Genomic DNA, 27,450 nt, shown 5'->3' on the forward strand with positions numbered 1-27,450 from the left:
CCAATCAGGAGCGCGCTCGGGCGGGGCCCCTCATGAATATTCAGGACGGGGCGGGGCCGGGGGAGCGGGAGCGGGGCTGCGAAGTCGGGTAAAGTTCAGCGCGGGGAGCCCGGCTGGGGGCAGAGGGGATGGGGCACGGCCCGGGGACCCTCCATCCATCCCCCGGGACACACAGCCTGGCAGCGCCAGGCGACATTCACACTGCTAGGAGCAGCGCCGTTCTCTTGTTTTGTTTCGAACAGCGGCCAGAAACCCTCCGCGATTTCCAGAAAGAGAAGGGGGTGGCTGCGCTCCCGGGTGCGGATGGCGCAGGGCACCGAGGTGCCCTAGCCCGGCTTCTCTCACCCTGGATGTGACCCAAGGGTCCCGAGGCAGCCCGGGCTCCGCCGCACTGCGGGGATGGGCGAGGATGGGAGCCCGATCCCGATCCTGCTCCTTGGGCATCGCGCCCATCACCGCAGGCTCATCCCCCTGGGGCGGGAAGTGGAGTCAGCCAGCGCCTTCCTCCGATGGGAATGGAAGTTTTAACCAAAACATGATGCAAAAACCTTCCCGTGTCTGAAAAATAACAGAAGAGAAAAACTTGTTTAGCCACCCGCGCTAGTGTAAGGCAGCCCCACGAACAGATCTCATGGTCTCTTTAGAGAATGAATTTAAATTGTGCAACTTCTGCGGGAAAAGAAATGGAAAGGAAAAGGAAAATGAAAGGAGAAAAAGGAAAGGAAAAAAGAGAAAGGGAAGAGGGGAAATGGAGGAAAGAGGAAAAGAGGGAAAAGAGAGGAAAGGAAAGAGGAAAGGGGAAAAAGAGGAAAGGAAAAAGGAACACAAAAAAGGAAGGAAAGGGGGAAGGAAGAAGGAAAGGGGGAAAGGAAGTAAAGGAAGAAGGAAAGAGGGAAAAATGAAAGGAAAAAGAAATAAGAGAAAGGATAGAGGGGAAGGAAAAGGGAAGAAGAAATTAAGGAAAGATGCAAGGGGAAAAAAAGAGGAATGGAAAGAGGAGAGGGAGAGCAGAAGAAAGTTGGCCCCTGCCTCGTGTTGCACTGGTGTGGTCTCCAGCTTTCTCTCCGAGATGGAACATTGGCCAAAGCCCTCAGGGTAACACTCAATTTAACTAAAATAGCATCTATTTGGTGCCATTTCCACCCACACAGCTGCCTCAATAAGACCAAAAGGCCTTATAATTCTGTATTTAACACTACTCCGACATTATTGCGGGTTTGTAAGCCACAGGTGATTTATTCTCCCACGTGTGCCCGTGTCAGGAGAGCAGCTCATGGAAACACTCAGAGCAGCTGCCAGTTTGGTGTGACAGAAGTTAAGGAAAAGCAGCAGCTCTCCTGCACCTCCCTCCTGCCATGGAGGGTGCCATGGAGGCAGAGCTTCCACTCCTAATTTGCTGAAGGCCAAGCCATATCCTCTTCCCACTTTTCCCTTTAAATTGTTCTTTTCTCTGAATTTTGATTCCCAGGAATACTCTTTGCCCAGCCCTTGCTTTCCAAAGCCAGCACTGGAGAAGCTGTGCTGTCACCCTTCCCCCTGCTCCTCCAAGCAGCCTTTCCCTGCACCCAATCCAGTCTCAGATCAAGCACAGGAAATTCCAGATGAGATTTTTTTTCCCCAAGAATGTACAAAGACATCAATAATCCCTATCACCACCAGAAATTACCAGAACAACTGTGCAAAGTATTTTTATAAACACAGTGATGGCAACGTTGTTATTCTGATGGAGATAAATGTTTCCAGCAGGTGAATAAGCCCTTGACAAACTGTGAGCTCTTTAGATGTCATTCTTTGCCCCTGAGATTTTGGGTGTTCATTGACAAATTATCCATTTATATTTTCAAGTCAGCCCCTTTTACAGTGATGTAAGGGAGCAGCAGCAGAATGGAGGCATAGCAAATCAAATACTTTGATTGAATAAGGTCTTTATAATTTCACCAGCAAATCTACTTTTTGCATCTCTTGGTTAAACAAGAAAATGGGTTTTAAAAATTCCATTATAATATAACCTAAGGCAACAAGGTACCTTTAAAAATTTGTCCAATCCTGAGCATAGACACGGTGCTGAAACTAATTTTAACATATTTAACTCCAGGGATTTTTGGTCATCTACAAGAAGGAAAAATCTATATATAATTTGGCTGATTTTATCAGAATACTTGGAAGAGTATCTATCATCAATTAAGAACAAATGAAAGGGGTTTTTATTTAGAGACAGGAAGTGACTAAAGGTCTTGGAGGGAAACAGGAAGGGAGTTCCAGATTCCCTGAGCAAGTAAAATTAACAGGCAAGATGAAAAAAGAGCTCTGTAGTCCTGAAACTCTATCGCAAAACACCTCAGGTTTTAACTCTAGAAAAGTATTTTACAATTCTGCTAGGAAGATTGTCAACAAGTATTTTGTCATTTTGCAGATATTCAGATATTTAATTTACTTAAAACTTAGTGAAAACTTTGTTTTAATGAGCTTGTTTCCTATAGCAAAGTCAGGAGGGAAAGCATTCCATGAGAGAAACCCAGTGGGGATGTTCCTGAATTTCCACAGCAGTGCTGCCAATGCACTGGTGGGATTTTGTCAGTCCACTCTGACCTTGTGCCTGATCTTACACAGAAGTAATATGGTATCACAGCAGATCACAGACTAAGATAATAATGGTGATAGCACAAATGCAGCACTGTCACTTCACAGCAGGATCCAACAGAAAAACCCCACATTTGGTCTCAGGTAGCGATTTTAAAAGATGGATTTAAAATCGCGAGGGTGGCTGGATTTCTGTCCCTCCTTCTAAGCTTTAAGGACAATCCCCCAGGTTTCAGACATAATGCCTTTATCTCTGGAAGGATAAAACTCTGCAATTCTTTGTTTTCAGATTATGCCAGTGCTGAATCGAGCAGATTTGCCTCGCAGGTTTGTCTTTGCTTGAACACCTGCTGTACTTCTTTTCAAAACCAGCCGTGGGATATTGTGACAAAATCACTGCTTGGTTTATTAATACAAATGCAGCATATGGAGGGGGAAAAGTGTGAAAACAACAGAACAAAGGGATTTCCATCTCTTGATGGTAACTGAGCCAGGTTGGGCTTTATGGGACTCTTCTGGGGGCCTGCCTCGTCCTCTGCTATAAATAACATTTTTAACTTACCCTGGAATTGTTTGATTGGAATCAAACACATCCATCTCTGCAGTAAACATCCTACTAGCCATGCCAAGACCCAGTATTGTGATTCAGACCTGTCACAGCACCCTTTAGAACTCCCTTCAGCCAGGTGCTGAGCCCACCCATCTGCAGGAATGGAGCAGTTTCAGCTCTAAAAGACACCAAGTGCCACCAGTGAAAAGTTGCCATTAACTATAGCTTGAAATTCCTACATCCAGGTAATTTCTTTTTAGTCTCTGTGAGCTCTTATTCAAAGGTACCAAAGCTGATGCATGCCATTACATGATAATACAGCAGAGAACAAGGACAAATTTGTTCATGATTAAAATAAGTAACTTTTGAAGGGAACCAAAACAACAACAATGGTCTCCAGGAAATGAGACTATGACATGAAAAACTCACCTCACTAAAGCTGCACTGTTAATGGGATTCTGGCCTGATTACTCCTTTTCTTGGAAAGAACCACTTAGCTCTTACTCAAAGGACAATACAGTTGATTTTTTGTCTTTCTGACACCTCCAGAATTCTCTAATTCTCAGAACACAACTAATTCCCCACATTAGGGTTACTGTTGCTACTTGTCAGTCCCTCACACTTTTAAGAAATACAATTAAATTATTCACTTACCAGTTTGGCCATAATGCTTCTCATTCTTGAGGAACATAAGGACCATCAGACCTAGTGTTGTGGGTTGGCGAGGTTTAGAAATTTTTCCCATTATTATGTTAAGCTAGCCGGGATGGTTCTCCTATTAGCCGTTAAGAGCTGGAGACAAATGACTAGCTGAAGCAATGATGGCCCATTAGGGAAAGGTGGAGTCCTGCTTTTGTTTTCGGCAAGTAAGAGGACACTGGGGGTAGGAGAACTCTTACAGCTCGCCGGCCGAACTCGAGGAGAGAGGTTCTCTTTCTCCTGTTGGGATCAGGCTTCTTGGATTTGGACTGCTAAAGCTTTCTGCTTCCTCTGAACAACTGGGAACTGGGACGCCCACGGTGAGCAGAGTTTTCTTTCCTCACCCTTTTCTTCCACCTGGGGCGTGAGGCCACCTGGCCCCCTCCCCTGCCCCTGCAGCAGCCGCGACTGAGACGCCGCCCGCCCTGGTCCATCGGAGAGCCATCGGTGACTGAAAAAAGGGACTGGGACTGAATTCCATTCTGTTCTGTCACTGTTTTTTTTTTCTTTCGTATAGCTGATGCTGTTTTTGTTTGTCTTATAAATATTTCAGTAAAGAACTGTTATTCCCAACCTATACCTTTTCTGTGCCTGCGAGTTCCTGAATTCCCTTTTCCTGGTAATACTGTCCCTTTAAACCCGGACACCTAGACAGAAAAAATGCATTTTCTATGAATGCCTCTTACACACAGCTCCAGGTAGTATCAACCACCTTTCCTAATTCATGTTCCCCCCTCCTAATTTTTATTTTATATCATCTCCACATTCTCCCTCCAGGTACTGAGTCACTCACTCAGTGACTGGAACTTCCAACAGCAAGAATGCGCACTCTGAAATCATGGCATTTTACCTACATTATTTTAAGAGCTTTTTTAAAAACTTAGGGATTTATTACACTTATAATAAATTGGAATTTAAACTGGTTTGCTTTGTAATGGGAAAAGTGTATATGATTTATATGAGAGATCAATCTCAGCATTGATATTGACCCACTTAGGAAAGAAACAACATTCAGGGTTATTCCTTGGCTGCCAAACGTTCCTGAGGAGAAAACAAACACACTGATGGGGGCAAGGTTTTCACCATTACTGCAGACAAACTGATGGCATCACTGCAGGAATTACAAACTTCACTGTACAGGCAAAGGGTGCAGAGGGAGCAGCACACTGATCTGAACTCACATTTGCACAACTTTGCTCACTGCTAAACAACTTGTCCCTTGCTGTAGCCTCTAGCAGGCTGGAGTGCTCACCTGGGTCATGGTGGTGCTTGGGGAAGAGCATTTCTGACTGCCAGGGACAGAATGTAGGGCAGCTTTGGAAAACACCACCAGCATGAGACTTCTCTCTTAGAGTATTTAGGCAGCTCTTCCTCTTATCTGGGTCAGACAAAGATAGGACAGCTCAGAAATGTCCAACATGACTTCCCTGCTTCCTCAGCACCACATCCAGCTGGTCACACACTGAAGCCTTTCACCTCCCTCACCTTTCCCCAGATAAAATATTCCAGTTTTGAACACTCCAGACAATTCCAGTTACCTATGGCAGTGGCAGAAGATTCAAGGTTATTAAACTCTGATAGTTTTATAGAAACCAGCAGCTGGTTAAATTAGAGAGAGCTGAGGAGCTCTCCTGTGCACAGGGAGCCAGCAGAACCTGGTGCTGCCCCATTCCACTGGTGGATGTGCAAACAGATTTTACAAACCTGTCTGTCATTTGCCTGGATGGCAAAACCAAACAGGAGGATGAGAGGTGTGAGAATGACTGAAGATATTCCAGGATAGAGATGCAAACAATGTAAGACCTGGAGCTACAGGAAACCTGAATTTGCCTGTTTTGCTGGTTTTGGAACTAGTTTCTGTCTGCTGTATATAGGGATGTATTTCAGGTGAGTCATGCCAGTGGTGAAGGACTACCCAAATGCAATCAGGGTTGGCAAGGGGAAAAAAGGAATCTTGTAGGCTAAATTCTTTCTGATATAGCATGTGAAGAGGAGCAGAAATGAAAGGAATAGATACTGAGAAAACAGCACATGGAAAAGAATTGGCACAAGGCTATTTTATTCCCTAAAGAAACCCACAGTTCCTCAGATTTCTAGAGCATGATGTTTGGCAGGTATCCCTTACTCTAAACTATTTCCAATGCTTTTTTTCCCAGTGCAAATATAGTTTTTACTCTTCCAATTGCAACTTGTGCAAAACTAACATATTTCAGTAAAGAGTAATTACTTGAATGACGTGCAACTTCTGCTCAAATTCCTACTTCAGCACAGGCTGTTAGCTAAGATGTACTGGACTGATTCCATCAGGTAGAATCAGGTTGCTAAACAGTGGAAGTTTTTTAATATATGAGCCTGGAAATAACTTGGCCAAAGCCTGGATAGAAATGCCTGGAAAAATTGAAAAAAAGCCAGTCAGTTTGGCTTTAGAGGCAGCTAGTTGTATGTTATTTGTTTCTCATTCAATTTTTCCCACTGGAAGCTTTTGAAAATACAATCAGATAACTCTTCTATATCCAGCTAAATTGATTCAACAGAATTCTTGTAAATGACAGTTGCTTAAAAGAATGAGATCATGGAATCATAAAATGATTTGGGTTGGAAGGGACATTTAAGACCATTTCATTCTCCCCCATTCCATGGGCAGGGATACTAGAACAAGTTGCTCCAAGACCAACCTGGCCTTGAGCACTTCCAGGGAAATGTAGATCATAAAACCATATAATTCTTTCAACTCTGCAGTGGGCTGTAAAGCCAATCTCCCTGAGCAGTTTTTGGACACTACACCAGCAGCAGTTTTTTGCCTAGACTGTAATCTGGAGGAGGAACAAGGCACACAGAGATGTGATCCCTTTTAGGCTGCCACTGAATTCATGTCAATTTTATTTGTTCTCTCAGCACACTGTATTTCTGACAGTGTGGAACTGTTCTGCAGGTATCCTAGTAAAAAAGCACAGACTGAAAACAAAGGCCTGTTGATTGGCATGTCAAATACATTCCTTGCATGGTGAGAGGACAACCTCCTTGCTCCTCTTAGCTCCACCTAAAAATTCCTCCATTTTCCTCAATAACTGGTGAGCCCAGACTATATTTAAGCAGTTTCTTGATATTTCAGGGTGCTCATGTAGCTGATGTGATGGTCAAATGTACCTCTGGTCACTCATGTGGTGTCTTTGCAGCACTTGTGGAAGTGTCATGCTTACCTTCTACTCTTGTCCCACAGAATCCTCAAATTCAGTCCAGCAGATCATCACTGCCCTCATGTTCTGCTCATCTGACCTGGGTCAGCCCTTCTAATAGCTTGGAAGTTCATACCGATGTTCAACTGCTGCACTGATTTCTTCTGTGAAGCAAAGTATCCTTTCCTTTTCTGCAAGAGTTTAAGGAAAAGAACAATTCTAAGGCACCATGAGGTACATGCTTCTCATATTAACTATGCAATATTCCACCCTGGCTTTTCCATAAGATGGGTGACAGTTACTACCTTGGGAAAATCAGCCTCTCTTCCCTCATCTGAGGATTTTTTCCCCTTTAAAATCCACTTCTATGACTGCTCCAAAAAGTAATTTATGTATCCCACTCTGGGATAAGAGGGAAGACAGCTGGGAGCAGCCAAAAAGAGACTCCAAAATGGACCTCCAGCTGCTGACCCACAGAGCAGAAAGATCAGCACTGGCACCATCTCAAACCATTAACTTCAGTTTCCCCAGATTAAAACAGCCCAGGACTGGGTAATTCTCACTTCTCCATATAGCATCCATCCAATAAATCCATCCAAATAAAGATAAACATATTATTGCTAAAAATAGCACAGGATATCATGGCTCATATTTTTCAGAAATAGCAAGAGCTATTTAAACTGCTTTGACAATGAAATCAGGTGCCACAATATAAATACACAGTATATGATACACTGGTTCAGTTTTAGATCATTTCATGGCAACTGGATGATATTTAAATGTTTATTGCATTCCTACTAATATGTAAGTTTTAACACATTATGTTAGGGATTTGTTTTTCCTCTCTGCTTAGAAATTTCAGTTCAAATTATAGATATTCCTTCAGTCTAAGTATTTTTGAATTTCTAGTCGTGTGTGGTGGATGGATGGATGGATGGATGGATGGATGGATGGACGGATGGATGGATGGATGGATGGACGGATGGATGGATGGACGGATGGATGGATACCCAAAATGTGAACCAAAAAAGCCAAATCCATCAGAGTGGCTGTTGGGCAGGGATTAGGCTCAGTTTACCCTCTGGATGCTCAGGCTCCCCAGTGAAGCCCCAAGGCTCAGGGTGTTACACAACATTGGCACGGTACAAAGGCAATTCCTCCCACACGCGGCTCACAAAGCACAATACAACAGGTGGATGAAAGATGTGCTGCGTGGGGGTGTTGTGGAAAACTGAGGCAACAACAAACCAAATGGGCCAGTGGAAAAAGAGCAGTCAGCTTTGCCACTTCCCATTCTTGGGCAGTTGTTTTCTCTTGCAGGTGTTTGGGATTTGCTTGGATTTGCAAGACAGGTCTAGAACAAGTGAGGAAAGATATCCATTGAGATATGCATTGAGAAAACGCAAGAAGCATCCCATAATAGTAGGTTTAGCTCCCCATGCTGGCACTGGGTGTTCCCTGGCAGGCAGTGGCACACTCCTGTGAGCCCTCCTCAGCTGTAAGCTCCTAAGGCAAAGCCCCCATAATCTGTGATTTACAGAGCACAGCCCCGCGAGCCCGCAGTGCCGCGGGCAGCCCCTGCCCGTGGCAGGGCTATAAATACTCCTGCCAGCATGGGCTTTTTCAAATCTTTCCCAAGCAGATTTCCCCCTCTTGGCAGCCAGACCAGACCTGTCTGGGAGCACTGCCCAGCCTGCTAACCCACACTGCAGACTTCAGAGGGATCCTTCTGCCCGTGAAGTTAATGGGCATGGCACAAAGAACAATTTCATTTCCATTTGTTCTGGTGTCATGTCAGCACAGGACTGGCTTGCTCTGAAATCCTCTCTGGGCCTGTGAGCACACAGATGTGTGGGATATGTGCTTGGAGCTGTGTCACCTGGGGCAACATCACATGGGATGGGACAAGATAGGCAGGTTTGGGGTTTGGCAATACCTGGATAAGGAGCCCACACGATTCCTGCATGTATTTGTGCTCTCAGTGCTGCCACACAGAAACTCTGGCCCTGCCAGAGCTGTGTGCTGCTCTCCCAAAAATCCTGGCCACCTAACACAGCCAGCATGGAGAATGGCTGGCAGCTCCTGCCCATGTGCCTGAAGAAAGTCATTTTCTCAGGCAGAGCAACCAGCACTGGAGCTGGGAGTTTTGGAGCTGCCCAGCAATGGTTACGTGGGAGAGAGACTGAAATGGGAATTGGGGAAGGTGGGAACTTGTGGATGGAAGGGAAGCTGTGCTGGGCACTGAACAAGCTTTGGGAGGGAGGACAAGCCAAGCAGAGTCAGTCAGCAGCAGGTGGAGAAAGAAAAAAACAGAACAAAATGGAATCTGTATCCCTGGGATTTTGGAAAAGTGGCCTTAGGAGAAAAGAGTGAAATGAATCATGAGCCTAATATACAGAAATTGTAACAGATGGAGACAAAAGGGAAAGGGCAAGAAATCCCCTTTTCTAGCACAAAAATAGATGAGGCAAAGAAACAGTGAAAAGTGTAATTTCAGGTTACCTTGCTGTACTGAATGTATTAATAGTTTGATTCAGTTTTATTTGAAAAGAAGACAGAAGAAAGAAAAGGGCATAAAGCCCTCGTTACAAGCAGGAAACCAGATGAGGCAGAAAACAAAAGAAAAATATTCTAATTTCAGGTTCCCTTGCTGCACTGAATGTATCTACAGTTTCAGTCAGTTCTGTTATTTTAGATATAAAATCAAGTCTATACTTTCTCTACTCACCTTTTAATTCAAAACTTATTTCTGAGGACCAATTTTCCTCACAGGATGTATATCTAAGTGTTACTACAGTAAAATGCAGTTGCTTACGGGTGTCTGAAGGCAAGAGAACTAAAATCCAGTGCAAAATAAATCAAGAGGCAATTGTTACACTGCTCTCTGTATGGCCAGGACTGACTTCATAGCCTGACCTTCCATTCTGCTTGTTCCAGTTGTACAAAGACATCAAAATAGGAAGGTGCTACCCTGAGAAAACACTCTGAAACAGCCATGCATTCATTTACTGAATAATAACAAGTTTGAGTCTCTGCATTTATGAATATCACTCAGATTAAATTCCTTGTAAACTAAGCATGCATCCTCCATTGACTATTAAGCAAAAATCCCACCCACAAATAAAAGCTGAAAAGACATTTGAATGTGTAATAATATAAATAAGAAAAACCATTACTGTGATTAAGCCTTTAATGTGATTAATGCCTTTTGGAAGGATTACACCTAAAACCTTGAAAGCACAGTGGAGCTGGGGAGAAGAACCAAAAGGTGTTCAGATTTGGAAATGCACAGTTGTAGAGATGGAGCTGCTCAGCTCAGCATTTCTGCCTCTGAGCCAGGACAGGAGTGACAGCTCAGCCACAAACCCAGGGACTGCCGGGACCAAGGGAGAAACACAAGGGAGCCAAAATCACAAACCTGGGAAAGCAGCACAAAGCCAGCAGGGGACAAAGGACACACAGAGAGTTGGTGTTAGGATAACACAGTTCCCAATGCTGATACAATCCCAGCAGTTCCCAATGCTGATACAATCCCAACACAGTTCCCAGTGCTGATACAATCCCAACACAGTTCCCAGTGCTGATACAATCCCAACACAGTTCCCAGTGCTGATACAATCCCAACAGTTCCCAATGCTGATACAATCCAAACACAGTTCCCAGTGCTGATACAATCCCAACACAGTTCCCAGTGCTGATACAATCCCAACACAGTTCCCAATGCTGATACAATCCCAACACAGTTCCCAGTGCTGATACAATCCCAACACAGTTCCCAATGCAGATACAATCCCAACACAGTTCCCAATGCTGATACAATCCCAACACAGTTCCCAATGCTGATACAATCCCAACACAGTTCCCAATGCTGATACAATCCCAACACAGTTCCCAATGCTGATACAATCCCAACACAGTTCCCAATGCTGATACAATCCCAACACAGTTCCCAATGCTGATATAACATCCCAACACAGTTCCCAATGCTGATACAATCCCAACAGTTCCCAATGCTGATACAATCCCAACACAGTTCCCAATGCTGATACAATCCCAACACAGTTCCCAGTACTGATACAATCCCAACACACTTCCCAATGCTGATATAACATCCCAACACAGTTCCCAGTGCTGATACAATCCCAACACAGTTCCCAGTGCTGATACAATCCCAACAATGCTGATACAATCCTGACACACTTCCCAATACTGAAATAACAATCCCAACAGTTCCCAATGCTGATACAATCCCCAGTGCTCACAAGGGTTTGAAGCCCCCAGCACTGGTTGTAGCCCTGCTGCTGTGGTTGGAGCTGAGGAGCAGGGATCACATTCTGGGCTTGCAGCAGGGCACAGAAATCATGTCCCTCTTGGTTCTCCAGAGGGAGCTTTTCTGCACAGCTCTGCAGTGGAAGCAGAGCACCCTCCTTCTGAGAACACACAGCCCAGCTTTGCACATTAATGGCATTGGTAAACATCTTCAAAAGATAACCCCAGAAATGTGTGAAACCATACAAAGCTGCATTTACTCCTGGGACAAGGGAAGCAACCCCTAATTTTTACCATCTTGGGTACAGATTAGCTCTAGAGAGCTCATGTTATGCATTTAAAAGAATTGTCACAAAATCAGAGCCAGGTTTCTAGAGCAGGGAGCTGCTGGATGAGCTGGTATGGACTCTGTGTGCACAACACTCCAAGCTGAGGGCTGACACAAACTCACCCTGTGCCACAGGCTCACCAAGTCCAGATCTGCAGTGCAGAGCCAAAAAACACCTCCCAGTGCCCCACTGCATCTGTCAGCCCACAGCAAAGACCTAAAGACCACAGATTTATTATTATTATTATTATTATTATTATTATTATTATTATTATTATACCTTCAAAATTAGTTACACTCAGTTTCCTGTTATTCTCCAACAGACCCAGCAACCTTCCTCTGTGTATTTGAAAAAAGCAAAACCAAGCTGGGAATGCTATTATTCCAACTTGAGCCCATATTCCCACTCCTCTAGTTTCTATTTGGGATGGTATGCAACACTGACACCAAAGAGATGGATTTAGCAGGACCATGCTGTGCTCTCAGGCTGACAAAGAAAGAGGCATAAAAAGGGCTTTGCAAAGTTTAAAATAATAATTTAAAGAAGGTTTTAAAGCAATTGTTGTTTATAAATTCTTTCTAGAACTGCATACTAGTTGCATTTTTAATGATATCTGGCCTCACTGCTGTTTGAAAATAAGTGAATGTTGCCACTCCATGTGTTTTTCAGAAATTAATGGAATGGGATATAGCCACAAAATGATCTTTAACTGCACTCATTTGGTTGTATTTGCAGATTTCATCTACTCTTTGTACATGATTTTAAGCTGAAAACTCTCCTGGATAAAGTCTACACATTTCTAAGAACAAGCAGTTCAGATATTTCTATTCCAGTTACCACCATGCCACAAGAACTGAAATAGCATCAATTAAAATTGTCATTGACCTCTCAGAGAGCACTGATAGAAGGGCCATTCTCCTTGTGTCCCAGCTGCTTTTTATACAACAGGGTATTTGATTTCCTCTGAACATTTGATAGAAAGATTAAACTGTCTAACATTTCCAATTAAAAACAGTTTGTGTTCTACAGTGGATTTAACTACTTCATTAAATCACTCATCATGGATCCCCTCACAGCCCCATTCTCAGCTCTTTCCTTCAGTCTGTAAATTTTTCACTTATGGATCTAATAAAACCATCAGGAAGCCTAAATTTCATTCATATGCCAAGTATCACAAAGATGTAATTAAAAACCATTACCAGGATTCCATCTGCCACTTGTGTGCACTGGCAGTGCACCTGACTCCTCTGCAAGCAGAGTGTTAAGAATTCTGCAAATTGCTGCAGAATGAGCAGAGAAAACCCCTGTGATTCTGGATATCCTTAAATTGTTCCCTTCACATCTCACAGTGCTCCTTCCCAGCCCTAGGGACCAGCACACAGCCTTGGTGGGAGTGTAATGATCCTTGTTTTTTGGGAATCTTGCTGGGAGTGCAGTGCTCCTTGCTTTTTGGGAATCTTGCCAATCCTTCCCTGCCACTTTGGGATGTGCCTGCCCTTGCCCATGTGTGTGTTTTGTTCCACTGAGGGCAGGGTGATGTCAGAGCCTCTGTGCTGCTGTGTATGCATGCAGAATTAATAGACTTCATCTGCTACAAAAAGATGCTGGCAGGAGTTTTGTTGGCAGCAGGCAGAGTAAGCACATAACTCCCTCAGAGGCTTAGTTTCCCTGGTTGCCAGCCACATTCAATATTGGCCCCAAGGTGCTTCCTCTTGACCTCTGGAGCCTCCTGGAGTCGCTTTCTCTGCAGCAGTGACTCCCTCACATCCCAAGTGCCAAACTCAGGCTGCCCTGAGCCCTCCCTGTCCCACCAGCACTGCCAGGTGTGCCCAGCAAGGGCAGCTCAGCAGCACTGACTCTTTCTCCTGCAGGCATCTCCAACCTGCTCTGATCACCATACATACGAGTTTTCACCCTTTTTTGCCCCAAAATGTTGTCCAAAGCTACGTGGAAGTCCTTCATTTCTCAGTAAATGCTGTATCTGGTTGTTAGAAATCAAAATGCAAATTGCAGTTGTCACTCTCAGTCACTCCTCCCTCACCAAAACAATACTGAGCAGGTGACAGACAATCAGACACTAACCCTGATGGCACTTTCCATCACTGGATGAAAAGATTAAAAATATCAAGTTCTATGTGGAGATTTTCAGCACTGAACTAAAAAGTCTGTTTAAACATTAAGAACATTTTTCTCTTTTTAATTTACTTTGCAGGGCATGTGCACCTCAGCTCTCCACAAAAATGGTGAGATGAAGATTGCAAGCCTTTTTTAACAGACACTGCAGAAAAACGTGGTTGTGTTTGAATGGAGGGCATAGCTTGTCTTTTCAAAACCAGTTATATTTAACAAAGTCCTGACACAGGCCTGCAATGCAGAGGGATTGTTTCTGAGCATTAAAAGCCAGCATAAAAGGGGAAAGCTGATCCTGGCCTCTTCATTCTGGCAAGCTTGGCTCAATTCCAATCTTCCCTCGGTTTGGAGAGCAGTTAAACCACTTGTCAGCCTAAGAAAACAACACGAAGCCACCTCACCTGTCTGGGATCACGTCCCCTAGTCCCTTCCCGTGTCTCTGAATTTCTGTGGCAAATGAAGAGGAACAAACCCCGCAGGGTCCCTCCGCTGCAGTCGCTACAAACGAACCTTTTTATCCTCGTAAAAGGAGGTGTGGTTCGCTTTGCGCCTGTCACAGGGGCTGGGGGAGTTTTCACAACAGAGAGTCAACACTGCTTTTATTTTAGCAACAAGAGCTGTTCGAGTGATGGTATTTAAGGAATGAGGTCACATATTCAAGCTGTTTAGATACAACAGTGTTTGGAGATGTCAGTCAGGCTCCGAAATAGATAAAAAGTGCATCAGCTTATCAGGCAGGCATTTCTGGTGCTGGGCATGCCAAGAGAGCTCCAGCCTGGCACACGGAGATGCTGCTGAAGCCCCTGACATTGCACAGCAGAGAGAAAATAGAAATGACAAGACCTGATGCACATCACTGAACGCCCACGCTGCCAGGTTCAGAGAAAAGGAGAGTTCTTACCTGAGTCAGAAGATTTTCTCTGTCAGGAAAGAGGTGTTGCAGCAGGAGATCTTTCACAGCCTAACACATTTCCTTACTAAATTGGTGAAACTTACTCAGCAGTGTAAAGTGCTAATCTGAGTTTATAACTTCATCCAGGTATAATTAATTAACATGGAAAATTTGGCTCCAAATTCTTGGCAAACGACAGAATATATTTAAGTATTCCCAGGTATCCACACAAAGACCAAAATCTATGTTAAATATCCCATCATGTGAAAAAAAAGGCCAATGGCTGACATGGTCTGAAATTAGTTGGAATGACTGGAGCCTCAGCAGAAATCTGCTTGATCACAGCAAATTCAATTTGATCTTTTGTAAAAACATCAACACATGGTTGATAGTCAAGCCCAAATCTGATTTACCACAAGCACTGAGACCAGATTTTATTTGGCCCACAACATTGACAGTAAATTTATTTTCAAATGTAGTCAGTTAAAAATTAATCTCTGTTCTCCTAAATACCTGTAGCATGACAGGTCAAGTGCAGGGACACAGACAAGTCTATATGATAAATTTAGATTTTGTCTCCCAGCCTACATAAATCCAATGTTTTTTCACTCCTGTAAAGTTCTTCTTAATGGTTAGTAAGTGATATATCCTTCCTCAAAGCATATTTTAAAAAGTGCATTTGCTGCTTCAGTTATCACAAATATATTTCTAATATGTGTTCAAATACATTGTTACAACAGAGACAAAAATTAGGCAAAATAATTGCTGATCTGAAGAATTTACACTGACCAAGGCTCCACATTGAAAATATTTCCATGCAGAGTTCAAGAATAAAAATTATGCTGGCACTCAGTACAAACCCCCTGCATTGTCTTTAACATGTGCAGGGTAAGCCAGGCTGCCAGGCAGTGATCTGTATTCCATTTTTATCAACCAATTCATGCCAAATATCCATCCTCTGACTTCAAAAATCCAGAAGTGTTTCCAGGCTTCGTACATCAGCAGGTACTTAGATCAGGCTGCAGTAATTGACATCATCACAAAGATATCAAATTTGCACTGGTAAGTATTTCAATAAATCTTAAGTTTCCAGCCTCCCCTAAATTGTGTTTTACTGCTTGTGTATTGAAGATTGCAACAGTAATAAAAATACACACAGCACACTTGGATTCACATTGCTTCATGTTTACACTGGAGCCCAAAGGAAGCTGCACATGTGGATTTTACCCAAGGAAATCAGCTGTGCTGCCTCACAGCCACACTGAGGTGCATAAAGAATGAGCTCCAAAGACAGGACCTGAATTTCAGGAACTATCCCTGAGAACTTGCCGGAGTGCCTGCTCCCATTATGTCTGCACAGCCCCAAGGCACTGCAGAACAACCCTGCATGACCCCAGGAATCCAGGAGAGCCCAACTACAACAAAGATACCACAGCTTCACGAAATTCTGACCACAAAAATTAATTCAATAAGTGTCCCTTTTCTGCTCATAGCCCAGACAGAAACAACCTGGGCTGTAAGAAATTCAGTATTTATCTCTTGGGAGAAGGCAGGAATGTGGAATGTCCAGCTGGAGAAATGATCAGTGAAAGTTCTGCCATGGAAAGGGAAAGTACCAAAGGGTAAACTGAGACAGCTGAAACTGAGTTCCCGCTTGAAAAAAAAAATGCATTTTCACTCTTCTTTCATTTCCCTGCTCTATTGATCATTCTTCCCTTTCTCTCCATCCACCAACAGCAGACAGATAATTTCTGTCCTTTCCTTGCTTCAAAATGCAATTAAAGCCTAAAACACACTGCTTTTTCTCTCAGAACTTTGATCATGCTCTTTTGACTTAGGCTAAAAACTTCAGACCAAAACTCTGTTACCTGCCCAGCACAATGAACACCTGAACAAAGGAAACCCATCTCAAGTTGTCCATCAAGCAATTTTCAACCAAGGTAATTTACTTCCATTGGAACTAATTAGGTTCTAAGAGCATTTTACCACCTCATTATTTGTGTTATCAAAGTGTGGGTGATCGATCACATCCAAATGCCTCATCTCAAACAAAAGCTTTCATTTTACATAGCTGAGCCAGAAAATCTGCCATTGCTTCTTGCAGGTGGAGTTCAGACATGAGTGACTGAGTCTGTTTTGGTCATTGGACATGCCAGCAATTACAAGTGTTTCTCATTTTTTGTTAATTGAAGGTACATCACAATTGTGCTGCTGTACTTATTTTGGCCAGATCCCCAGCTGCCATAAACAGGGAGATGCCAATTATGGGAATTCCCCTGTGTCAGTGAGGCCAGCTGAATGGAACTGGGGTGTCTGTGCTTTTTTGGCTAGCCTTGTTCCTTGTGCACAAGCAGCACCACTGACTGTAAATTCCAACAGAGCAAAGGCCACTGGAGTAAGCCTGGAGTAACCTCTGCTCAAATCATAGCTCACCTCAACACTCTGCCTTCATTCCCTTCCTCTTTGGAGAAACAGAGTTATTTCCATCTTACTATGCTTCTTGCCTTCAAACCCTCTCATCTTTTCATGGTTTTAAAATAGAAATAGATATTGATTTTTTTATCTATTTGGGGAAACAGTAATAAAGTTCACTGGTGAATATTAAAGAGGACACAGAGCTGTGAGGTGACAGCAAACCTTAGTCTCCAGATTACCCCAACTCCTCAGGGAATCTTTCCCCTGAATTCCACAGACATGAAATCTTCATGGCTTGACTTCCTCATCTTGCAGACACATAAAAGACACTGCTCTAAACTGTGACTGTTCTTTCTGGCTTACTCCCAGAGCATTAAACAGCAGAATTCATTTTCTATCTGCCACTCACCATCCTCTGTAAGTGTAACATTTATCTCCATGTGTTCCCTGGTTAAACCAAGTCGATTAATTGTTTGTTTTCAGACTAGATCTCTTGCTCAGTGCCAAGTGAGATGATAGTGAAAAGTCCTAGAGACAGTGGGGTATCACTCAGCTCTAAGGAACTCGCTGTGTAAAGTTCTCTCAAATATTTCAGGTGTCCTAAGCCAAAATCTGTAGCCTAAATTACCTGTGCATCTCCCCATCAGTGAAAGGTTTCTCTTTTCCAGCCCCTATTGTGCTCCATGCATTTTCCCCTGCCAAAACCCAGCACTAGGCAATTTCTTCCCACAAACACCCAGGTGGCAATCCCCACTATATAAAAATATATAGAAATAACCTCTGCAATCTCCTTCAGCACAGGCATGACCACACTGGGCTTCTGGAAGAAGCTGATGGCTTCATCTGTCTGGGGACCCCACAGACTGAAAAAAAGCCCAAATATTCTCAGATTATCCAGCTTTGCAAAAAGCTTGCCTGAATTAAAGCCTTTTCCTTCCCTGCCTTACAGCCTCACCCAAGACATATCAACACAGAGAATATTTTTTTTTCAGTTGGATTATAGATTGATTATAAAGGTTTGGGGTTGGTTTTTCCCTGTACAGACAGTGGTGTTCTCGGTTCATGAATCTCTCTTGTTCTTTTTTCAAGACTGCAACAGTGAAATACTGATCCAACAAACACCCTCCCTACAAACACAGACATGGCATCAGGGAATTTACTCCACAGAGTTTTCCTACAAGTTGGAATCACGTGCTAAGCCTGAAGGATAAACATTTGCATTTCTTAACCTTACCAACACAAAGCTGTCTGTTGGACATTAACACCAATATCTGGAAATCTGAAGCCTTCTGACAGGCAGAGGGTGGGCTGAGGCAGTGGAGACAATGGAGTCCTGTCTGTCCCCAGGTGCTGACACACCTTTAGTGGCACAGATGCAGCTCCTAAAGAGGAGCCAAGTAGTCACATGCTTGCCCAGAGTCACAAGCCATGAGGTCAGACAGGTCTTGTTACTGCCTTGGGCATGAACAGAATTTAGGCAATTTTTTCCCCATCAACACCCCAGCAGGAATTGTCACTTGGAAATTTAAAGGCTTCCTTGGTCTCGAAGGGATGCGGTGCCAGGGCTGAGCACAAACCCTCCAGATAATGACTAATCATCTAAAAACACACCCTGCTCATTTTCCCAGCAAAATGTAGCAGCTACAGAAAATCCATTTACAGCATGTCAAAGATGGGTGAAAGAAAGAAAGGGGAATCACAAAGGAGCTAATTCTTCATCTTCTCCCCTTTTTAGTCATTAGTCAGAGCCCATTAAGCCCAGCTCTGAGTCCCCCATTAAGGAGAGGAGCCCCGTGCAGATACAATGGGGAAGTGGAATGTGAGGAGACCCCTGGCCCAGGCTGTGCAGTGCCATCTGCCACCACCAGCTTCCTGGGGACAAGGCTTCAGCAGCAGCAGTGTCCTCCCGTGGGGATGCTGAATGCAGCCAGGCCATTGCTCTCAGGCTGTCTCAGCTTCTGCCTGAGAAAATGTTCAGTTGTTTCACCACTGGGAATACATTTTTACTTTAGAGTCTCAGCATTTCCTACTTACAGCTACACCTCTAAATATGCAAGGACAGGTTTGGCCCTCGGTGGGTAAATGCTGGTGAACAGCTCAGAAAGGAATCCACAACTAAACCTCTTCTTTTTTCATCCTGAGAGTTGTAAAGGGATGGCAGGACACACAAAAATGGATAGAGACAAAACTATTAAAGATTCTACTACAGGATCAAACTCTATCATCAATAAAATATGAACTCCTGCAGAGATACTCTGTGAGAACTTACCAAATCTAGTACCAAAACCACCTGTCTTTTCAAGGGTATGGGGAAACAGCCACAAACACTGGGATGGTGCTCCTGGTGAAAATTGCATGCTGCAATTCCAATACAACATTGACCAGTGCTTTGGATCATAATGCATAACTTAATACCAACTCTATATTTACTGCTTCAGAACATGACAGACAATTTGTCAGCAGAACTTCCTGACATAAAAGACATGAGGTGCAGAAAGGATGCCAAAAAGTCAGGAACCTGTTGTGTGCATGGAAGCAACGTGGCAAGCTTTTGTAGGCTGCCTCCAGACACCTCCCTCTTTACATTCTGGGCACACTCTATCCTGCAGGAGCTGCCTTTGTTTGCAGATGACAGGGTGCCTCAGCAACCTAAGAATGTGAAGCACAAACAGCATGTGCCAATAAGAACAATGCAGAAAGTCAGTCCTGGTTGCCTTTCACAATCTGGTAGTTTTCCTTTCATGCCTTTGCCCTGCTATGCTCTTTGCCTCCAGATTACACAACAATTTCCAGAGCCCATCTCAGGTGTGCTCCTGCTGTGGACATGAAAATGCTCCAGAGGAAGAGAGGAAATAAAGGGCATAAGTACAGAGATGAAATGGTTCTGCTTCACAAGTAATTTCACAATACAGTTAAATATTCAAGGTCTTAGCTACATTATTGGGAAAAATCTCAGAGTTTTAGGTCTGTGGATAAGCAGGATTGCAGCTCTTCAGCTTAGCACTCATATTCATCCACCTGGACATGGTGAGTGCTCCTGAATAATCATACTGGTTTTACCTGACCCATGAGTGGACAGGTTAACAAGGGCTCTAATGACCAGTTTAACATTCAGGAAACAAGCACACTAGCAAGCCATTTAAAGTTTGTTGGTTTTCCTTGATGGTTACATCTTGGAGTAGAACCATTGATCCCTTTGGTACTTCTGACCACAAATAGCATTCCTCAGCACTGATGTCATCACAGCAGCCCCCACTGAGCCTTTTTCTCCACTATCACCAAAACTCATATCTTTTGCATCAAGCCTGATAAGCAATGAGGTGAACCACAGCAATAAAATGACCCGTGGAGCCAACACCAAAGTACTGTGTCATTCACACAGCCCCTCCTTGGCTGAGCAGAAGCAAGAACAGCCTCAAGACTCAGCACTTTTGGGAAGGTGCAGCCACCCAGGCTAAGCAATATTCACTTACCAGCTCTAGCTTTGTTTGCAGAACTTGAAACCCAGTGGAAAACAAAACCAACAGCTCCTCACTGCTCAGCTCCATTTGTCCTCTAACAGCTTATTTTGGGAAGGAAAGAAACTTGTTGCTGGCCTCCCTTCATGCCTTCACAAAGGAACACAAAAGAAGGAAACAAGTCATGTCTCAATTTCACTGCTCCCAGCAGGCTTATGTCCTGCATTCTGTCAATCCAGCCCTGAATATTTATATCACTGCCAGTCAACAGACTGTGCTCTCTCCCAGACTGCCAGCCAAAGTGATTGCTCAGAGCCAAGCTGCTGCTGCTCTTCCCTGTCCTTTCCAAGGGCTCAACTTCTCCTCACCAGACAGAGATCAGCCTGAACAAAGGGAAAATTCACACATGGTGGTCTCAGAACAAGAAAACAGATTCATCCACTGTCACAAGAACCAAGGATAGAAGGAGCAATCAGTTTGTTTGATCCACCATCTTTTGGGAGTGGTGTTGCATCAGGAGGCTCTGTAAGAATAATGTGAATATTTTGGTAGCTAAGGAGTGGTTGGAGCATCACAGCAGAGGTGACATTTAGCTGGCCACGTGCCTGCCAGCTTGAAGAGATCAATCACAGCCTGACAGAAGAGGTGATGGATTTCAGAAGAGAACAGGAACTACAGCTCAGCACTTGCACCACGCTGGATGTGACCCTGACTGCTCATCTAACACGTCCATCACATGACTAAAGGAGTTGGGACAGAAATTCTTTCTGGCAGTGTCACTCCTCTGTTCTGTCATCCTTTACACCATCTGACCAGATGGGAGAAGTGTCAGAGTTAAATCTGCAGCATCTGTCCCACTCATTCTTAGCAGGATGTGGGGAATATATGATTTTACAGACCTATTCTGTGACTTACCCAACACACAAGGGTTTATTTGGCCTGTGTGGATGGAGAGAGAAGCAGCTTCCCAGAATGTTGGTTTTCTCCTACACTCCCCTATAATTAAGATATTGTAGTTATCCAGGACAGTTAAATTTCCCTTTAAAAACCTGCCTTTTGAAACTGGTATGGAATTTCCTCATGCTCTGTAGATGCAGGGCTCTCCTCACTAACACCAAACAACTTTTGGGATGTCAGTTTTAATTGCCTCCCACAGATTTTGACAGTGGGCCAGACTCAAGGATGCAAACACTCCAAGAAAATAAATTTTCAGCTAAGAACATTCATTTCCCTATTTGTTAGCATGGTTCACAGCCTCGTGGCAGTGGCATTTTCACAGGAATGTGGCTCCATGGTGAAGATAGGATCATCTTTGAAATGTGATCTTGGAAGAAACAGAGGTCATTATAGACACTCCTCATTGTTCCCCAGATATTGAAATCCACATTGTTTTGCTAAAACTGAATTACTAACATGAAGACTTGGAAATGTTTCTGCCATATAATTCAGAGGATGCTTTCAGAGTTCCAATACAACTAAAATAAGGATGGAAAATACAACTTGTAGTATTTTTGTCTCTATTTCACTCTTTGGCTGTCATCTTCTGGTATTTGCTGAAATTAGGAAAAGGTAATAATAGCTACTAACCATAAATCATGACCTGTGTTTAAAAGTGGCAAGAAGAAAAGCCAGAACATAAGCCTTAATTTCTTCCTGCTTCTGAAGCAAAAGACAGAATGGGAATGAGTTCAATCTACTCCAGCTACTGCTAGATGATGGATGACTTCATTCATCCAACTTGCAGCATTCCCTGAGGTTGCCAAGATTTGGAGAAAGACAAAAACTCCAAATTCCAGCACAGGTCTGCAGGCCTTGCACCTTCAGGCCAAGCTGCAAAGCTTGGTGTCCCTTTGGGAAGCACTCTGGAGTGTGGGACACTGAAATATCCATGGGGCCTTACCAGTATTGAAAAATGTCCTTTCCAAAATGTATTGAAGCTTTACCAAATTTGGCCTCTCAACCTCAGACTTGGCAGTTAAAGCCCCAAGCAAACAACAATATTCCAACAATTCTGTTTTTCCAGTGCCTGCAGGGCAGTTTCAGGCTTCTGGCTCTGGTAAGGGAAACCTCTGTTCTACTGGAACTCCTGAAATGGAGAATAGTTCCTGCAAGCAAAGAGGAAGAAGGCTGCAGTCACATGCAGTGTCACACAGATGAAGTCATGCACTGGCATAACAGTGAGTGTTGTCAGTTGTCAAAGGCCATCTGTAGCCAGCAGACTTAAACTGTCATCCTGGGAAAAGATGCAAACAAGCCTAATGGGAGATTGCATTATCCTCCTCCTGGCATTCAATCAATGAAGCTTGTTCCCCGACCAGATATAGAAAACAAAGGGCCACATTCTTTCATTCTCTTTTTTTCTTCTTTAAAAAGAAAATCATTATTTTTTGGCAGTTGCTGTGTTTTCAAAATGACAGGAAAAATAGGAAGAACCAGAGAAGTCCAGAACTGAAGAGTCACTTGTCAAACGTGGCTTGTGTGTACTCCTAGAGGAAGAGAGGGATTGCTGCACTGTTTGTGGAATTGACTCAGAGTTCTGATTGGATCATTCAGGGGTGATTTTTGTAAGCAATTCGACACGCTGTTTGTGTGCTTTCCCTGCTCCTGGAAGTGTGGGGAGTTATTTTACAGCATCAAACACGCTAGGAAAAGATGCTGAATAGGAGATCCATTCCTTGGAGCAGGAAATGGAGACACACTTAGAGATGCTGCGTTAAGTGTTCCTGAGGGACAGTAGCAACGGCTTCAGATTTCCAAAGCAACCTGCAGCAGAATGTGCTGGGGAGAGGTCCCATCCCTGGATGCACGATGGGAAATATTCCCAGTCCGTGCTCCAGGTTGGTTGGTTGGTCCTAGTGCAGGCCGGGGCCGAAGGAGAGGAGCACTGAAAAGTGAAAAATGAGCCTCGGGATCTGTGCCTGGTACTGATGCAAATGAAGGTGAAACTATACAAACAGCAGCACAATCACACCATTCATCAGCCCTTCATTAGCAGCTTTTCTTTGCAACTCCATCAGGGAAGAAAAAACCTTCCCTCTTTTTATGAAGGACCAAGAGGGTAGAGAAGAAAGCCTAATTGGTGAGTGTGAGGCATGCACGCTGTAAGGGCGTTTGTAATGCAAATGGGCAGCCCGGAATCCATAGGTGGTGTTAGTGTAATTCGATTTACACAGCCTTTGTCCTGCGGAATCTCGCTGAGCACGGATAGGAACCTCAGCTAGTGGCTAAAGAGCGCCTGCACAGCCAGGAAAGCTTCCAGCCGCCGTGCTAACACACATCCACACGGGAGGAAACACAGGCAGTCATCTAGCTGGGATTTATTTACAGGAAAGGATGGATTCCCACAAAACCTGCAAATCTGATGTGCTGGCCTTGCTCACCCACAGAACACAATCTCTACTAGTGACAAATGATTGCCTTAAAATCGTTTGCATCCTTTAACAGAAGAAAAGCTTTTCCTCTTCTATTCCCCTGGATGATCTGATATTACAGTTCTGTTTGCATATGTGTGGATTACACTCTGGGCTCCCAGATTTCCATACTGTGAGCATTCCTGCCACTCCCCATTAAAATAATCTGACTTGAGCTTTTTACAAACCTCTGTGTCAAATTTTTCCATGCCACTGGCTGCAAATTTTGGAGAGCTTTTGAGGAAGAAGTGATTCAGCTGTTTTCAGGAAATAAATCAAAGGGAAAAACACACTGTCATGGTGATAATAAAAAACCAAATTATTAGAATATTTAGAGGGTTGGGTTTTGGGCTTTATCTGGAAGAATGTGTAACTGGTAAGGTGCATCTGGTTGCCCCCAAAATAAATATATAAATACTAGAATTACAGAGAACTACAGAATGGTTTAGGTTGGAAGGGACCTTAGAGAACATCTTGTTCTACCCCCTGGCCTTGGACACTGCCAGGGATGGGGCAGTCACAGCTTCTCTGGGCAGCCTGTGCCAGGATCTCCTCCCCACCCTCACAGAGAAGAATTCCTCCAGTGTATTTATATTTCCTCTCTTTCAGTTTGTCACTGCAGATCCTGATGAAGAGCCCCACTCTATCCTCCTTGTAGGCCTGGAAGGTGCTGGGAGGTGTCCACAGGGGAGGTGCTCCAGTCCCCTTGCCAACTTCATGGCCTCCTTTGGATTTTTTCCAGCAGTTCCATGTCCTTCTCATGCTGGGGGCACCAGAACCATGTACAATATTCCAAAGCAAAGGGAAGAATCACCTCCCTCAGAAGAATCCTAACTCAGATGTACCTTGTAGAGTTTCTTGAATTTGAAGCCCCTGAATTTGTAGAGATGCCAACATCTTTTACAACTCTGTGGTAAATCAGACAATTCAAGCATTACCCACTGCAGGACTTTGATCTGCAGTTGCTGAAACCAGGTGCTACAAGATGAAGGCCCTGAAAATGGGGACAGGAACCTGGTTACCCCATGGAACCTCCTGCCCAGTGCAGAAGGCCTCTGCTCTCTCCAGACTGACACAAGGACATTATGCAGGAAGGGAGCAAAAAGGGATAAATTGTCTGGTTTGCACAGCCACAGAGAGCTGATTCTACCTATTAAAATAAAACAAAGCATTGCCAGGTTACCTAGAGAGATCACAGATGGGGCAGCACAGCTCTTTTCTTACTTCTCCCCCTTTGTTCCCCCCATAAGACTTGCAGCACAATGCACCACACTCAGTGAGCTGCTGAGCTGAGCTGTGACAGGGCTGGATGTTAACCACAGGGACAAAAGCAGAGGCTGTGCTCAGCTCAGGCTCTTTGGAGGAGTGCCTTCTCCCTCACTGGGTCCTGCCTCTGGACTCAAGCAGCCCTGATGCAATTCCAGTTGTGCTTGCATGGCAGCTGAAACACTGCTGCAGATGTAGGATTAAGGGAAATCATTACTTCAAAAAGAAAGTGCAAAAAAATAACAATAATCCATAACTGCTTCAGGAAAACTAACCCAGCCACAGAAATTCCATTAAATTCTGTGGAAGCACAAGGAAGAACAAAAGAAATTCAAGCCCAAAAGGGATTAAACCTTTGGAAACAGACCAACAGCCAAGGATTCTTTGGATTTAAGGTCAGCCTTAGCCACTGGCTGCATTGCAGAAATCGTATCTGAACAGATTAGAATAAATGCAGATTTCAGCACTGTGGTGCCTGAGCCTGAACACTTGCCAGCCCTGTCCTTGATTTGACTTCTGCTTAACTCTGTGCCAAGTCTGAGCAGCACCTCTTCACACCATGGCTGATCAATAAGGATCTTTTATGCATGAGCTGCCCGATTATGAAATCTATAACACAGATAACTGGCAATGGGAGACCCAGGAATTCAGAGGAGAAAGCTGAACCTGAACACAAGCTGCACTATTAATTTGTGCAGTGTAGCTGGCTGCTACAGAGAGCTGGGAGCACAGATTTCCACATGTGAGTCCCAGAATCAAATCCTAGTGAAATGAAACAGGTGGGGGGAAGTTTGGTTATGGCTGGGGGCTATTGCAAATATCTGTGCCAAAGCAGTTAAATAGAGATGGCCAGCTCCACACATCCAAACTTTGTTTTTGCCAGTTTGGAAGGGACTAATTCCTTCCAACCCAAAGGTGGGGATATAAAACAACAGGAATCACAACTGGAGAAACAACAACATGGTGTTCCCAAATCAGCCACAGGCTCAAATGCAAACCTTTAATTCTAGCTAAAATTAGCACAGCTGATCTTTATCAACCTGGGTTTAGTTCAGACTGTGCCTTTCCATCTCCTTTCCATGAAGAGAACAACTGAAGAGCACAGCTGCTGAACCTGTGTGAGCATGACTCAGAGTGAAACATGAATTGCACAGCAGGAAAGCAAGGAAAACCCCCTTGCTCTGGGATTGCACAGGCCTGGATCCCAACTCAGCACATTTCAAGGAGAAGCTGAGGCAATGCCCAATCTGCCAGTGAGCCTAGTGGGGCCTAAAGGACAAACTGGGACCAGGAGCAGCACAGGGTGCTGAGCACTGGACAGTTTCCTTCACTCTCTCTACACTTTAGATCCTTAAAATTGGGATTATATGAAGGTGCAACATTTCTTCAGTAAAGTAAGAAGGCAGGACAGACCTCCTCTGAGATTCAGTTCTGATAAAAAAGAAGGAACAGTTTGTTTGGCTGACCCAAGTTTGTCTATTTTTCTGGTTTTTAAGCGAAGCTGACTCACATTTTGTAGATTTTCAGTAAACAAATTTTCAGAAATCAAATAAAGGTCACAAAGAAAACTAAAGAATATTTCTGATGGGCATTTCAGGCTGTTTGCAGGGCAGTCTGTGAGAGAATAACATGGTCACACGGCCTCTTGAATTAAGAGGCAGTGCTAAAGCCACATGCAAACATAACTGGATTTAAAACTGGATGCCTAATTGGACTTCACAGATTACATAGAAATAATTAAACCCATCCTTTTTTCCTCATACATCATTCTCAGGATTTATTTTAGCAGCATCAAAGCAGAGCTCTTGGCATTTTGATGCAGTTTCAACATCCCTTTTAGACAGAATGGACCCAAGACATGATCCCCCTCCACTTCAGCATCCTTCCTTGCCTGGTTGCTGATGCCACCCTCTTTCATTTCTACATCCTTAAAAAGGAAAACACTCTTGAAAAGCCCTTTGTGAGGGAACTGATGAGTGCTGCTGGGACATTTTGGTCACTAATACCTGCTTGGGAAGTGTGTGTGTGTGAAGAGGCCAATCTTAAAGCACAGGCACAAAACAACAGATGTTCTGATGCACCAGAAGGGAAGGGGAAACAGCTTTACCACAGAGCTTGCCAGGTGTGTTAGCACTGTGACAGAAGCCTCACAGCTCGTGGCAGCAGGAGATATTTCTGGAAACCAAAAGGCTTCTGGGTAGTACAGTCTCCAATTCTCAGCATAAGGAATAATTTCCCATACACAGTTCAAGAGCAAAGTCAAAAGGCACAGTTCA

At 43.9% G+C, this 27,450-nt stretch overlaps 1 long non-coding RNA gene across 1 annotated transcript; it reads right to left on the reverse strand.

The window, feature by feature from the left end:
- Window positions 1-104: 104 nt before the first annotated feature.
- Window positions 105-20,625, reverse strand: LOC116994327. Its single transcript, XR_004417460.1, has 3 exons — window positions 20,514-20,625; window positions 7,030-7,196; window positions 105-558 (listed from the first exon to the last, which is right to left on the reverse strand). It is a non-coding gene; the product is annotated as an uncharacterized LOC116994327 (long non-coding RNA).
- Between the last annotated feature and the right edge of the window lie 6,825 nt (window positions 20,626-27,450).

Source organism: Catharus ustulatus, chromosome 3 (genome assembly GCF_009819885.2).
Source record: "Catharus ustulatus isolate bCatUst1 chromosome 3, bCatUst1.pri.v2, whole genome shotgun sequence".
In the NCBI taxonomy this organism is placed as follows: domain Eukaryota; kingdom Metazoa; phylum Chordata; class Aves; order Passeriformes; family Turdidae; genus Catharus; species Catharus ustulatus.